The 16,347-nt window shown below is 41.5% G+C and overlaps 1 protein-coding gene across 1 annotated transcript in view; it reads left to right on the plus strand.

Annotated features, from left to right (window-relative positions):
- Positions 1-16,347, plus strand: part of LOC146863626 (extracellular calcium-sensing receptor-like) — an 87,862-nt gene that overhangs the window by 9,337 nt on the left and 62,178 nt on the right. The window lies entirely within an intron of this gene.

Genomic DNA, 16,347 nt, shown 5'->3' on the forward strand with positions numbered 1-16,347 from the left:
TAGCATCGCTACATTTGGAAAATCTCCGCTCAGGAAAAATCACAAAAAATAAAAAGACAGAACAGGAACTAAAAATTAAAAAGTATCACTCCACATTCACATTTCCTCGGAACTAACATCGTGATCTCAGAGTTCATTCATTATGGCTCCTTTGTCCTCCAAGGCTACTCGGATGTATCTGGAGACTTGCCTAGAACCGCTGCTGTCCTCACGGAAAATTTTAACCAAGCGAAGACTGTGGTCAGATGACTCTCGACCATGTTCAGCAAGGCCTTCTCATCACAAAATTCACTCAAACACAGGCTTTAAACGGTAGCCATTTTCCCACCAGACCAAAATGTACCATCTTAATTAAACGAGACAAAACAACGTTACCACAGCATAGTGATTAAACAGTGTTAACCCCACTAATACCCTTATGTGTATGTAATTATCTAGCCTTTGCAACACAAGAAAAGCATTAGTACATGACATTTAAAAAGCATTTTCGTGCTTTAAAATACACAGCACTCAGCAACATTTATTAATAAAACATGCACATTTATTAATTAGCAACGCAAAAGCATTTCCACGTGTCGTTTTTCTCTCATTAGTACACATTGGTTAGTTAAAACATTTACACAAAACAAATAATTAATAGTTAAAATTAATATTTTATTAATCGACAAATAGACAAACCAGAGCTTTAAAAAACCCAATAGATTTTCAACAGAAAACTCTGCTCCAGCAATCCCCCCTTTGGTGATATTATCACCAAATAAACAACCCAAAAAAAAAATTAGTAAAATTTTAGTCCCAATTTTTAGGAGAAACTGGAAATGTCTTTTTCTTTTTCACAACACTAGACACCAGACTCCCTTTCATCATCCCTCTTTGTCTCCAAATAAACACTCTCCCTCAATTCTTCTAATTCTATTTCTTGTGGATCTCTTTTTCTTTTATTTCTCCTTTCAATATTTCTTTTAATCAATTTCTTTTTCCCTCCCCTGTTTTTACAACACAAACACACCAATCTTCGTATCAATAAAGCAACAATTATACAAGTCAAAGGAAACAATATCTTACCTATAATAGTACTACCTATTTTTGCAATAAAATTCTTAACAGCAACTACTTTATTAGCTATTTTAGTCCAAATACTCTCAGCTTTCAGTGGTACTAATTCTTCATGCAAATCAGTAATATTTTTGATATAGACCTTCAGGTCTTTGCTTTCATCTGGAATGTAAGTGCAACAATGTTGAACTTTCAATATTCCACAAACTCCACCCTCCTTGGCCAATAGAATATCAAGGGCAAGTCGATTTTGCATAGACATGGCACGTACGGCAATCAATTCCGTATTCACCAAAACAAACCCTCCAGCGGTATTTGTCGATAAGCGATCCACCACTGTTGACAGTTTCCGAATTTTATATGCATTCAAAGAAATTCCCACTGCTGGAATTAAAGCTCCAAAAATGTCACCCACTATTTCAGACCAAGTTTTTCTCTTAAAACGTGTTAGTAAATTAATATGTTCTACATCTTCTATTCTATCTATATGAAAAATCTTTGGAAAAACCAGGCCCACATAACACGTGCCATACCAATGGTCAGGCAACTTGTAATAAGCCTTGTTCCCACAAACATAATACACTCCTGGAAAAATTGGATCCTCTCCTCCTCTAAAACCCCATCCTGTTGCAATGAAGTATGTATCATGACACTCACTAGTCCCAACAAAGTATGTATCATATTGGGATTTCCTTCTTGTAATGCATAGCTTACCCTTCTGTGGTGCATCTAAAGCTAAAGTTGGACTAGCTCCATTTCTCAATTCTTTTCCCATCTCAATGTCCCAAATTGTCTCACTCACTTTGTATTTCCCTGCCTTTTCATGCATGCTCAATCTCCTTTCCTCCACCATGTTTAGGAAAGCTTTCTCCTCTTCTTTCAAACTACAAGTTAAATTATTCTTAAAAATGTAATCTAATGTTAATTCTTCTTTCTCAATAAAAATCTCACCAAAAATGTTAGCTTCTTTAGCTGGATTCAGCTTCTCATTCATAGGCAATTGCCCAAAAATACTATCTTTGTTAGACATCTTATAATCTATTTTCCCTAGCAAATAAAAAACACTACTCAACACACTACAAGAAATTCCATACGTAGCTGGTAAATGGTGATAAGTAACACCCTCTGAAACGGATGCAGGTAATTGCATACAAACATAGCAATCCCTCACTTCCATTGTTTTTACATATTCATATAACAATTTTGAAAAAACATTACTAGAAAAATCATTAATTGACCTATCTTTATGCATGTAAGTTTTACTAATTCTAGTTGGAACTACTTTTTGCGAACTTTTCTCTACATTAGTCTCATTCTCAGTATGTATTTCAAATGTACCTATTGAAACTCTAAATGTAACTAATAAAGCTAAAACACCCCATAGTAGCATTAATAATGCAGTACAGTACCAGCACATTCTACACCATCTTTTCAAGAAGGCACATCTACTTTGATTATTCTCCATGTTAGCCATTTTACTACTTTGACCTTGTCTTTTGACTTAGCCTCTACTACTCCACTACTGTATTACTCTTTAATTCTGGATTACTTCAAACAGCTGGATTTCAGACTTTCTTCTTTTCACTTTTCTCCAAGTGATCTCTTCAGTTCACTCAATTTGGATATTCATCACTTTTCACTCCTTGTTCTTCAGCAACATCAAATTGTATCAGATCATCAACAACATCCTGTGCATCCGACTCTTCTCCAATGTCAGTCAGGATAACTTTTAAGATTCCAACAGATTCTTCCTTTTCCTCAACCACTTTTCTCAAGATCCCCTCCGGATTGTCTCGATTCACTGTGTCTTCTTCTTCTCCTCCTTCAGACAGTGCCACATAAGACCATTCCGGTGATCTGTACTTTTGGTTGGGTCTTCTAATTCTCTTTATCTCCTCAGGTTCTCTTGACTCCTTTTGCTCTTTCCTTTTTACTTCGTTTTGACTCAACACTTCATTCACTTGTTCAGCTTTCGATGTATTTGCTCTTATCAGTCTATATCTCAGCCTCTTTACTCTGTTGTTAGGCCAAAAATCTCCTCTTACAACCTTTTTCGGTCTTGTTTCTGTATTATTTCTCTCTCCAATCCAAGTTCTTTTCCTCAGAACTCGACCTTCTGATTTTTCATTCTCACTTTCATCCGATTCTGTTTCAAATGCCTCTTCTTCTTCAGCAGTTTTCTTCCGCTCCACAGTCTTTTTCACCACTGTTTGAGACTTCCCTACTTCTTTCCCTCCTCGAGTCTCCGACACGCAATCTTCTTGCTGTCTACTTGTCCCTTCACCTAGCTTATCAGAAGTGTTCCCTACACCTCCTCGGGGGTCTTCCACAATCTGTCCCTCTCTATCTTCTTCTGACCCTATTTCTTCAGGTATAATCTCAAGTGGTTCTTCAATCTCCTCCTCTTCTGGTTCAGGAGTAATTTCTGTGGAACTGCTCTTTTCTTTTCTTTTTCCTCCACTGCTTTTTGGAACTTCAGGCTCTCTTACAGAATCTGATCTCCCTTCTGAGATTCTCAATGGTTCTCTTGAAGACTTTTCTGCTTCTTTTTCTGAACTTTGATTCTTTCTCACTGGTTCTGGGTCTTCATCATCACTGGAATCTGACTCTTCAAAATACTCCTTGCCAGTCCCATCCTTTGGGTTTGGAACTCTCAGAGTATGACTTGCATGTACCCAGTTTTTCACACCAGCACACTTCACTGCAGTTGTCGTAGTCAAAATAACTTGTCTTGGTCTTCCCCACCTTGGAACCAAGCAATTTCTTCTTCTGTGTACTTTAATCCTCACCCAGTCTCCTGGACTCAGATCATGAGCTTGCTTCTTCTCAAGTGTGGTAGCTTCTTCTCAAATCTGGTGAAACACAGAATGAACTGCGTCAGCCAGACCTTTACAGTAATCCAAAATCATGTCATCAGTTATTGTCATCAACTTATTGACAGGCACATATGCATGTCGCATTGCGCGTCCCATTAGGATTTCATGCGGACTTAAACCAGTAGTTCTATCTGGAGTAGATCTAATAGTCATTAGCACTAGAGGCAAAACATCAGGCCATTTCATTCCAGTGGCTAAACACATCTTACCAATCCTGTTCTTGATTGTGCCATTAATCTGCTCAACAACACCAGAAGCCTCTGGCCTGTATGCACAATGTAGCTTTTGCTGTATGCCCAATGCTTCACAAATCAAACTCATGAGCTCATTATAGAAGTGTCCACCTCTATCAGACTCAATTGTTACTGGAAACCCGTACCTAGGAATCAACTCTCTTAACAGTAACTTTGCCACTGTTATTCCATCATTTCTCCTAGTCGGATAGGCCTCCACCCATCTTGAGAACAAACAAACTACCACTAGAACATACCTCAGTCTGTTCACTTGGGGCATTTCAATGAAATCAATCTGCATTCTCGTGAAAGGACCACCTTCTCTGCCTATTGTTCCCAGACTCACCACTGTCTTTTTCCCAGTGTTAAATTGCAGGCAAATCAAACACCTTTGACAGATGCTTTCTGCAATTGTCCTGAACTTTGCATTGTACCAAGTCTGTTTAAAAGACCTGATCATCGCATCCCTTCCCAAATGTCCCTGGCCATGATACATCCTTGCCATTGCTGACAGCATGGAATTAGGCATGACTGGTCTGCCATCCCTATAGACCCAAACATGGTCTGTTTCTCTTGGGGCACAACCTGCCTTGATCCAGTCTTTCTTTTCTTCCTTTCCTGCCTCATCCTGCAACTGTTTCACTTCATCCCATGTTTCTAGGACATTAGTAAACATCACAGAACAAAAAGACATTTCACCTTCTCGTTCCCTATTAATTGAGTGATTGTTCTTCGCGCAATATTGTGCAATGTCGTTAGCAAATCTATTGCCAACAGTCACAAAATCATCTCCTTGTCCATGAGCAGCACATTTCACAACTGCTAATTCTTTAGGCAGCTGTATCGCCTCAAGCAATTTCCCAATCACTTCAGCATTCTTTATTGGAGTCCCACTCGACGTCAAGAAACCTCTCTGTAGCCAAAGTTGGCCAAAATCACGCACAACTCCAAATCCATACTGACTATCAGTCATCACAGTCACTCTCAGATCTTTCCCAATCTCACAAGCTTTCGTCAATGCCACCAATTCTGCAACTTGTGCGGATTTCACTCCTTTCAATGGTGATGCTTCCATTACTTCTGAAACCTTGCACACTGCATATGCTGCACTCAGCACACCCTCATCATTCCTCAGGCATGATCCATCCACAAACAGCACATGATCACTCTCAAGTAAAGGAAGATCCCTTATGTCTGGTCTCGGTTTTGTACAATAATCCAACACATCCAAACAATTGTGATCATCTTCTGTCTTCACACCCACATTTTCAACATCCGGCAACAATGTCGCTGGATTCACATTCACACATCTCTCAAGAGTCACATTTGATGCTCCCAGAATGACTTTCTCATATTTAGTCAGCCGACTATGTGACATGTACTGGGTTCTGCTTCTTGTCAAAAGAATTGCCACATTATGAGGTACGAATACCCTTACAGGATATCCCATTATAATTCCCTCACTCTGTTCCAGACTTCTGCATGTTGCAGCCACAGATTTCAGACAACCTGGTAAACCCACAGCTACAGGGTCAAGTGTCGATGAGAAGTACGCAATAGGCCTTCTCAGTAATCCATGCTTCTGGATCAACACTGAAAGTGCACATCCATTTCTCTCACTGCAGTACAATTCAAACTCTTTCTCATAGTCTGGCATACCCAAAGCAGGTGCTTCACACATTCTACTCTTCAGCTCCTCAATTGCTGCCATTTGTTCTCCATCTAGTTCCAATGGATCTGTCATCTCACTTTTTGTCAGCTTAATCAGTGGCTTTGCTATCAAAGAGAAATTAATTATCCACTGACGACAATAACCCACCATTCCCAAGAACATTCTCACTTCTCTCTGGGTCTTTGGGGCTTTCATTTCTCTGATAATTTTAATCCTGTCATCAGTCACTTTTCTCAGACCTTTTTCAATATTGTGTCCAAGATAATGCACCTCTTTTTTTGCAAAATTGCAATTTAGCTGGAGATACCTTTAACCCTCCATCTGCCAGATGATTCAGTAAAGCTATGGTATCTACTTCACAAGCTTCACGTGTCTTTGATGCCACTAGTAGGTCATCAATATATTGTACTAGCACTGAGTTTTCAGGCATGATCAAACTCTCTAATGACTTTTTCAATAACTGATTGAATATCGAAGGACTCTCTGTATACCCCTGTGGGATACGACACCATTCTAAAATACGCTGGCCAAACCTAAATGCAAAAATCGGCTGGCTGTCATGATGCAATGGAATTGAGAAGAAAGCATGACACAAATCAATCACTGTGTACCACTCAGCATCATGTGGAATCTGATACAAAATCACTGACGGATTTGGCACAATAGGACAACACGCCACCACAATTTGATTAACTTTTCTCAAATCCTGTACAATCCTGAACCTCCCATTAGGTTTCTTTAGCCCCATTATCGGTGAGTTACACGGACTACTCAATAGTTCTCTCAAAACTCCTTGCTGAATCATTTTCTCAATTATAGGAGTTATTCCTTCAATTATTTCTGGTGTCATTTTGTACTGAGGAATGTTAGGATAAGTAATTCCCTCTTTCACTGCAATTTTCACAGGATCTACATTATTCATCAATCCCACATCTTCTCCAGTAAAATCCCAAACTGTCCTTTTCACTGTGTCTCTCAACTCTTGAGGCAAATCCTCCGGATCAAACACAGCATATGCACCAATTAACTCACTCTCTCTATTTTCTAGAGTCATTCGGTACAAAACATCCTCATCTGGTGTTTCAAAAGCTATTCCATCCGGTGTACAAAAAATTGTACAATTCATCTTACAAAGTAGATCCCTACCTAACAAATTCACTGGACTAGTGTCACAGACAATAAACCTGTGCATGTCTGAAAATTTTCCTATTTGTACTCTTACTGGTTCAGTAAGACGTGTCTTGATTTGTGTATTGGCTACACTAACTACTTGGATTGCTTCATCCGAGAGAGGAAGATTTCTAATCTCTGTTGACCTGACAGTTGATCTTGTCGCACCTGTGTCTACTAAAAAAGTAACACCTTCTTCATTTATTTTCCCATCCACAAATGGTCCTGCCTGGTCTATTTCTAGAGTTGCACCAAGTATGCACTCTTCCTCCTCTCTTCGGCACCGTCAATAATCACCTTCAGACTCACTCCCTTCATTCTTTAACAAGTACTGCTGTACCTGGTTAGAACGCCTCGATTTGTTTACCTGCTCATCATTGTAGAATCCCGAATCCGGATTATACTTTTGTGACCCTCTATTCTGCAGCAAGGGCGGTTTTGGCTCTAGACTCTGCTGTTTCACAACAGAAGATTGTTGCTGCTGTCGATTATTCCCTTCGTTCTGCACCTGTTGATTTACATTTTTATTCTCATTATTCGCTAATGGTGGATTGGTACACTCAGATCTCCAATGTCCCAGTTGGCCACAGTTGTGACACGGGAACTTTTTTTTGGCTTCCTCAAGATTCCCCTTTCCTTTCCCTGCATATCTAGGTCTATTCCCTGGATTATTTCCTGCATTATTCGCCTGTTCCACCAATTGTGCTTCCTGTCTTTCCACAACTTTCACTTGTGCCCACATTGCTTTCTCTTTCAGCTTTCTCTGTTTTGCTTCAATTTCATCACTGAAATATTTTGCATGTCTCAAAATCTCATCTATTTTCTTACTCTGCCAATCCACAGTATGCTCACGAATTCTCTCACTAATCTCAGGTCTCAGGCCATATACAAATCTGTATACAAAGTGACTCAAATCTTTGTCACCCAGGTGTTCATCCCCACTGAATTGTTTAAAAGCCAGTATCAGCCTCTCATAAAAAGCATGAACTGATTCTTTTGCTTCCTGATGTGTTCGATCTATTTTAACCCAGTCTGTCTCTTTTGGAGGTACTTTATTTTTCAGGTATACGATCACCTGCTCATACTTTCTCATTACCTCTGGATCTGGTGCTCCTGTTCTCTGATCTCTTGGATATTCCTCAGTAGGCCAACTTACAACTATTTTACACTCAGCCCACAAATCTGCTGGAACAATTATATCAAACAGACTATTCAGGTCAATCCACAGCACTTTTGACAATTTTACAAACCTGTCTACCTGCCTATACCACTCGACGGGCTTTTCTCTCAGTCGAGGGAAATCATTCATAAATGATAAAATATCCTGTCTGGTCCATGGAACATGTACATATCCTCCTCCAGGTATTTCTCTCATAGGATAAACAACAGTGGATGCTTTCTCTTTTTCTCTCACAGGAAATGCTGAATAAGTCCTATCCCTTGATTCTTCTCTTTTCTTGTACCACCTATCCTTCCACTTCTCAACATCACCCCATTTTCGCAATAAAGCGATCATCTCTTTAATCTGTCCTGTTCTACCAGCACCATTCAAGTTTTCTATGTCTTTGTCCGTGAAATCCATCCTGTAAGACTTCTGCAAAGCTTTCACTTTATCCATATCAACTCCTTGCTCATTCGCTATTGCTCTTAACCTGTCATGTGTATTTTTAGTTCTCCAGGTGATATTTTTACACATAAATAACAATTCACCATCATGATGATTTTTTAGAATTTCTGTAGGAACTGTCCCTGCAACAAGCTCTTCTAATTCTACACGTAACCTAGCCACATCAATTGCCTGTGAATCTTTATCCCTCTTTTGAAGAACTTTCATACATTCATTCAAATCTTCAGCTGTTATTTCAGTAGATTTTCTCACTGGAACCACTTTCTTCTGCGGTTCTAAAATCGGCATCCCTGAACAACTAGCTTCACCAGCATTCAATCCTGAATTAGACTGTATCTCCAATCCTTCACTATATGTCTCATGTCTGAATTTTTCTGTCCTTTTTCCTGAATCTCCTGAAGGACCAGCCAAACTTGTCAATCTATTCCCAACACATGGAATCACCAAACCATTCTCACCTGTCCTCTGCTTATCAAAAACAGGCATAATCGGACCTATGGTTACAGGCACCGTAACAGCGTCTAGATTCTTTGTCAGCTCTTTGATCTTTTCAGTCAACTCCGATGTAGTTCTGACTAATTCTCTCGTATTTTCGCCACCGCTTCTATTCTCTCTTTCCCTGAAAGGATTACCACTTCTTAACTCAGGTGTCACATTTTCTGTCTCAATGATACGCAATGTATCTCTTATCGGAGAAACAACTGGTGTACTCTCTTCTGGTTCTGGTCTATATGGGGGTGGTCTTTTATAAATCATGTCATTCAAGACTTCATCCTCATACTCATTAACTCCATATCTTCTCACTTCTGCTTCAGGAACCCTTTCTGTACCCTTCTCTTCAATTGTTCTCATAGGGTATAATCCCTCTGACATACTAGCATCTCGCCATCTCGTCATTCGATCATGATGAGTTTCACGACCATGTCTCCTCCCAAACATATACCTATAGTTTCCCCCAGACCTCTGCTTTTCTCGCTCATGTACTTCCTCCTCCCATTCCACTAAAGCCTCAAACTGTGTCGGCCTTGGTCTTGGGTCAAGACATAACATCTTTTCCCGCAAATTTTTCAACACGGCCAGATTAAATGAACCATGTTCTGGAAATGCTAGAACACCATCTTCCTTTGTATACCTAACCCAATTCTCCAACCATATACAGGTATGATACCCATATCTCGCAGCCATGAAGGATGCAGGCGTTTTCGATGCAGGTAACAATTCACCCTCTCTCGTTTTAACATCTTTGTCCTTGTCGAACCAATTTTTAATCTTTCTGAACAAAGATTTTTTCTTTTTCTCTTCTTGGTAATACATTTTAGCTTTTACCAAACTTTTCTAATCCCTTCCGTAATACAACTGAATATTACGATGTTTTATCCAATAACAGCGCGACTCGCACTAACGCACCAATCCTGGAGCGTCTACGTCACTAGAGTACAGAGTGACTCTTTCCAATCCCTGCGCGGCTCACACCAACACACCAATCTCAGCGCGAGCACTGTTCTGATCTAATATCCAATCAGAGCGCGGTCTGTTTGACGTCAGCAGTCGCTGCAGTTTCTCGCTCCTGTCTCCTGTCAGTCGTCTACCCCTCCTTTACAAAATGTTTCAGTTGACTTCGTGTCAGATTCTACAAAATCTATTAGTTACAACATATAAACATCTCCATTGTCTGCTTCGCTAACCAAAGAATAGTAAAGAAAAATCTATTTCACAAGAATCCCGTTGACACAGTAGCACATCCCTCTGCTCTGCCCTTCTAACATGCATTTATTAACTGTTTCCTCTCGGACTGCTCCAAAGAGTATTACAATTAACTAAATATATGAGCATTCACGCACATTCATACAAGAAAATGTAGTACATACACACAGAATCCTGCTTTTCCCGAGAACAGCGAACAATCTGCTCCACTACAGAATCATAACATACGTTAACCAAGCAGCGCTTACCTCTGCCCAGTCCTTCAAACAAGCTCAGTGAATACCTATTACTCCTCCCGCAATAAGCCTTAACGGTGAACCTTACGGATCCCTGGGACTTAAGACCAAAGTTTCACAGATAACCTTCGCTACCATACACACTCCTTTTATACCAGAATATTTCTAATAGTAACACACAACGATGTCACTAATTCCGAACACAGACAATGTGACGCGCAACTTCAATTGTCACACGTTTTCTTTTCCTGCATACATACAGGACCAACAATCCCGTCTTTCCCGAGAGCAGCATATACTTCCCTCTGCCCTACTACGGAACTGCTACCAGCTCCCAAATTCCAGAAGCACTACATAAAACTCAACATGACAACTTCAACATATAGTATTAGTACATATACCAACATCAATCAATAATCAATAAATCAAAAGCCAATGTACAAGCAATCTAATCAGATCAAGACAATCATCAATAACCATCAAATTCTGCTACCAGGAAATTGGTGCAGATTGGGGTGTACAAATTCTCCCTACTTCCACGGATAGAGTAAATTCACAGATACACGCACATACACTCATCATACGCTTGGGCCCATTTCACTAACTTACACTCAGATTACTCTATTAGCACTAAACCTGTGGAAAGAAACCTTCTAAACACCCTACATCTACACACATGGTCGATAAGACCTAATTGACACTGTCTTGAGTCATGATTTAACCAATAATAATCAACAATAATCAAATAGAGTACTCAATAATTGACAAGAAATAATAACCAACACTGTATTTAAAATTATGATTCTTTATCTAAAATTAGTTCAAATGGAAATCAATTCAAAGCAAAATCATTATTCTCATAATTACCTATTCTAGCTAAATGTCAGAATGGGTCAGGACAGGTCTCTCAGTAAAGTCTCCCGAGTCGCCGTCCTCACAGCATAGATCCTCACCAACGCAGGTTTGGGAAGAAGTGGCAAAAACCCTCTCTAGGCTAACAATATTTATAATGATTTAAACAATAGAAGGCAACATAAAATGTTTTCGATATCCGCTGAACCGCTGAGCAAAGCGAGCAAGAAAGGATGTAGCATCGCTACATTTGGAAAATCTCCGCTCAGGAAAAATCACAAAAAATAAAAAGACAGAACAGGAACTAAAAATTAAAAAGTATCTCTCCACATTCACATTTCCTCGGAACTAACATCGTGATCTCAGAGTTCATTCATTATGGCTCCTTTGTCCTCCAAGGCTACTCGGATGTATCTGGAGACTTGCCCAGAACCGCTGCTGTCCTCACGGAAAATTTTAACCAAGCGAAGACTGTGGTCAGATGACTCTCGACCATGTTCAGCAAGGCTTTCTCATCACAAAATTCACTCGAACACAGGCTTTAAACGGTAGCCATTTTCCCACCAGACCAAAATGTACCATCTTAATTAAAAGAGACAAAACAACGTTACCACAGCATAGTGATTAAACAGTGTTAACCCCACTAATACCCTTATGTGTATGTAATTATCTAGCCTTTGCAACACAAGAAAAGCATTAGTACATGACATTTAAAAAGCATTTTCGTGCTTTAAAATACACAGCACTCAGCAACATTTATTAATAAAACATGCACATTTATTAATTAGCAACGCAAAAGCATTCCCACGTGTCGTTTTTCTCTCATTAGTACATATTGGTTAGTTAAAACATTTACACAAAACAAATAATTAATAGTTAAAATTAATATTTTATTAATCGACAAATAGACAAACCAGAGCTTTAAAAAACCCAATAGATTTTCAACAGAAAACTCTGCTCCAGCAATTGCACCCACTTGCCAGTCCCTAAACCTTCCCTTTTCTTCATGTCAGACACCCCTATGGTAGGCCCAAGGGCAGGGTGCATTGTAAGTATAAGGTCGGACATGCCATGATGTGTGTGGCATGTCTTAATAGTGAATTACAGCCATTTTCGTTTTTCACTATTGCAAGGCTAACTGTTCTCCATAGGCCAGAATGGGCTGTTAGATTATTACATGTTTATAATTTTAACTGACTCAGGGAACATGGTAGAAATTCGAATTTAGTATGCCTGAACTCAGAATGATAAAATACACCTTTTAGTGAAGGTGGTTTTAACATTCTGTGTTTGAAAATACCACTTTTAGAAAGTAGGTATTTTCTTGCCTAACCTTTCAAGCCTGCCTCTGCTAGGTTGTGTATTCCTTTGTCTGGTTTCTGTGAGTGACAGGGCTGGGGGATTCCAAGAGACAGGATGAGTCAGCCCAGTGGTGAATAGAGAGATCTGCATCTAGATGGGAGGGAGGGGTTACACCTGAACCTTGAATAGGGCTGTGCCTGCCTTCCACAATGTTGGCTCCACCTCCTGGGGAGTGGCTGATGTCTCTGCCATGCACAGTGATTGAAGAGAAGGAATCCTGTCAAAAAAGTGCTCCAGAGCTGTACTTGCCTTCCACAATGCTGGCTACACCTCCTGTGGGACGTCTGATGTTTCTGCCCTACACTGTGATCGGAAAGGAGAAGTCTGGTAAACAGAGTGCTCAGGAACTGGTTTGGACCAGGCAAAGGCCCCGCTCTCCTCAGAGAACAAAGGATTTTGGGGTATAAGTAGTGGGAGCCTGATCCCAAGAATTTAGATCACTTTTGGAACAAGAAGAAACCTTTACTGAGGAGCTGAACCTGAAGAAACTGAGGAGAGACTATCCCTAAGCTAAAGTGCTGCTTGGGGCATTGGCCTGCAGTGGTTTGCCTGACTGCCAAAGGAAGGAGAAGAGACTTTGTGTGCCTATTTCAACTTGTAAGGATCTCCAAGGGCTTGGAACAGAGCTTGCCTCCTGCTGAAGTCTCAGGGACAACAGACTTGAACCCCCAGCTCCCCAGAGTTCTTTGGAAGTGCCTGCTGCTGTTTTGGGCATTCTGAGGGACTGCGTGTCGCAAGGAGCTGGAAGCGCGACTCAACGAAGCTGAAGCGTGTCGCCATCGCTGCTGCTGCCATCGCACTTCTGAACAAGGGTGTCACCGCTGGAGTTGTCGCACTGCACCGCATCGAGAGAAGCGTCTCGCAATGAAGAGGAAGCGTGTCGCCGTCGCTGCTGCCTGCCGTCACACTTCTGAACAAGGGTGTCGCCGCTGGAGTTGTCACACTGCACCGCATCGAGAGAAGGGTCTCCTCAACGAGGAAGAAGCGTGTCGCCATCGCTGTTGATGCCGTTGCACTTCTGAACAAGGGTGTCGCCACTGGAAATGTCACATTGCACCGCATCGAGGAAAGCGCCTTGCATCCCAAGAGATGTGCGCCGCCGTCGGAACTGCTGCAGTCGCGTTTCTGAACAAGGTTGTCGCCGCTGTGGTTGTCGCATTGTGCAGAAGCTTCATGCAAACTGGGAGATGAGTGTCACAGCTGAAGCTGTTGCTGTCGCACTTCTGAACAAGGGTGTCACCGCTGCAGTCCACGCATTGAACCGAGAACTTCTCGCATCCCCGTAGAAGCATGCCGCATCTGGAAAATCTTCACGTCTTTATTTCTTTGCACCAGAACTTTGCCGCATTTCCATCGCTATGACATTGCTTGTCGTGGAAGCGCAACGCATCGTAAGGTACATTGACGCAAAGTGTTGCATCTTAAGAACTGAACTGAACTAAGCTAAAAACTACCATCTTAAAGTAATAGTATTGTGTATTTTTGTCGTTTATGGTCTTTTGGTAAATCTATATAAAGTATACTTATTTTTTATATAAAACCTGTGTGGTGTCCATTTGTAGTGTTGTCACTGGATTACTGTATGTAGTCACAAATGCTTTACACACTGCCTCTGAGATAAGCCTGTCTGCTCATGCCAAGCTACCAAGGGGGTGAGCAGGGGTTATTGTAGGAGTGTACTCCCTTACCATGACTATAGGCAAGGGTCCCTATTTGTCACAAGTACCTACCTGTGCCAACTAGAGACCCCAAAATCTATCAAACAGCAATGCATTCCCATTAAAACTCCAGTGTTGAAGACAATCAGCACCTTACACTAAGCCTTTTGCTGTGCTGTCCTTAGAAGGTAATGTAGGAAGGTGGAATCTGACTATATGGTTGCCTCCACTTTTTGCCTGGTGTTTTCCTGGTTTATGACTTAGGTGGACTGGGATCCTGCTATTCAGGGCCCCAGTCTATCTGCTTCCTCTGTAAAATGGTTTGCATGTACATTAGGTACATATCTAATTGGATTCTGGAGTGCCTTATAAGCCCCTAGTATATGGTATACTACGTAACTAGGGCATAGGTACCACAAAGGCCTACCAGGGGCTGAAACATGTATTATGCCAGCCCTGAGAAGCACTCCAAAATGGCACCACAGGTCTCCTACTGCAGCCTGGGTAAGGGTGTGCTGGCACCCCTTACAGCGGTATAGGCTACCTATATCATTACCATTGCACACACATATAAATCCTATAATTCACTCCTATGGCAGGCCTTAACAATCCTGAAGGCAGAGTGCTTGGTTTTTATGTGAGAGGGTGCACCTGTATGAGCAGAGCCCCTCTGCAGTATTCAGAGTACCTCCTCTGATGCTATTTGTGGTGCAGCCTGATCATATACTCTTAAGTGCAATATAACCTCGCGGTAAAAGCTAACTTTGGAATGGCTGCACGGAAACATGTTGTGTTTGGTGTCAAACGCTTTGGAATACAAGCCCCCTGCCAGTTCTGGTGGCAGGGATAGCATTCCACCCTTCTAGAGGGATAGACATGTTCACACTTGTCTTACCCGGTAGGACTTTCTAAAGACCTGGCATCACAAAATGGATGCCCCTGCACAGACACGGGTCTGGCCTCCTGCTGCTGACTGAAACTCCGGCGGGGGAGGCCTGAACAATAGGTTTCCTGTCCCAGGGAGGTGTAACCACCTTCCCAGACAGGCAGATGTGTATTGGGGCTTGGCGGGAGCACTCTCTGGTGCTTTGAAGTCCTGCACTGGGGGCACACTTGGTGTCCCTGTGCATAGTCTGGTTCAAACCGGTTGCAGGGGCTACCTGCCCCTGCTCTGGCGCAAAACTGGACAAAGGAAATGGGTGTAACCATCCCTCTTTCCAAACACTCCCATAGGTGGGTCCCTAGAGTATGTCCAACCCCCAAACTTAGTATAAGTAGGGGAACCCAGTCCTTGCAACTTTAGATTACCCTGGATGAAACTCTGCAATACATATCCTGGACCTTTGATGTTCTATCCTGACTAGAAGACTGAAGAAATCTCCCTTGGAGTCAAGGAGTGACTCCCATGCATGGCAGGCACCAAAGAAGCAACTGTCTGGTCTGCAATTCCGAAGCTCCGGTTGGACGCCGAAGTCTCTGCATCACCAGAGGTGGATTTCCTGACTTTCCTGAGACTTCCCTGAGTCCATAGCAAAGCTGAGGCCCGTGGCTATCGTGGGTGACAAGGAACCATGACCCATGGGCACCACATACTATTGCTGGTACATTGACTTCCTGTTTATCCTTGAAGTTCTGCTTTGCGCTCCGAGTAGCCCCAGCCTTGAGCACTAACTGCACTAAAGATCTCCAGCCTCCACTACACGAGTGACCCTTGGGCCCAAACGTGTATTTGTGCTATTACTACTGATTGCTAACTTGTAAATTAAGTACTTCGAACTCCAGTCTCATAAAGAGACTAGAGGGGTGTGTTTTATCTTAAATACATATATTTTAAATATATACATGGTGTGGTTGTCCTTTAATTTGATCATTCAAGAGATTATAGACTGGTAAAACAAGCT

Source organism: Triturus cristatus, chromosome 2_1, assembly GCF_964204655.1.
Source record: "Triturus cristatus chromosome 2_1, aTriCri1.1, whole genome shotgun sequence".
In the NCBI taxonomy this organism is placed as follows: domain Eukaryota; kingdom Metazoa; phylum Chordata; class Amphibia; order Caudata; family Salamandridae; genus Triturus; species Triturus cristatus.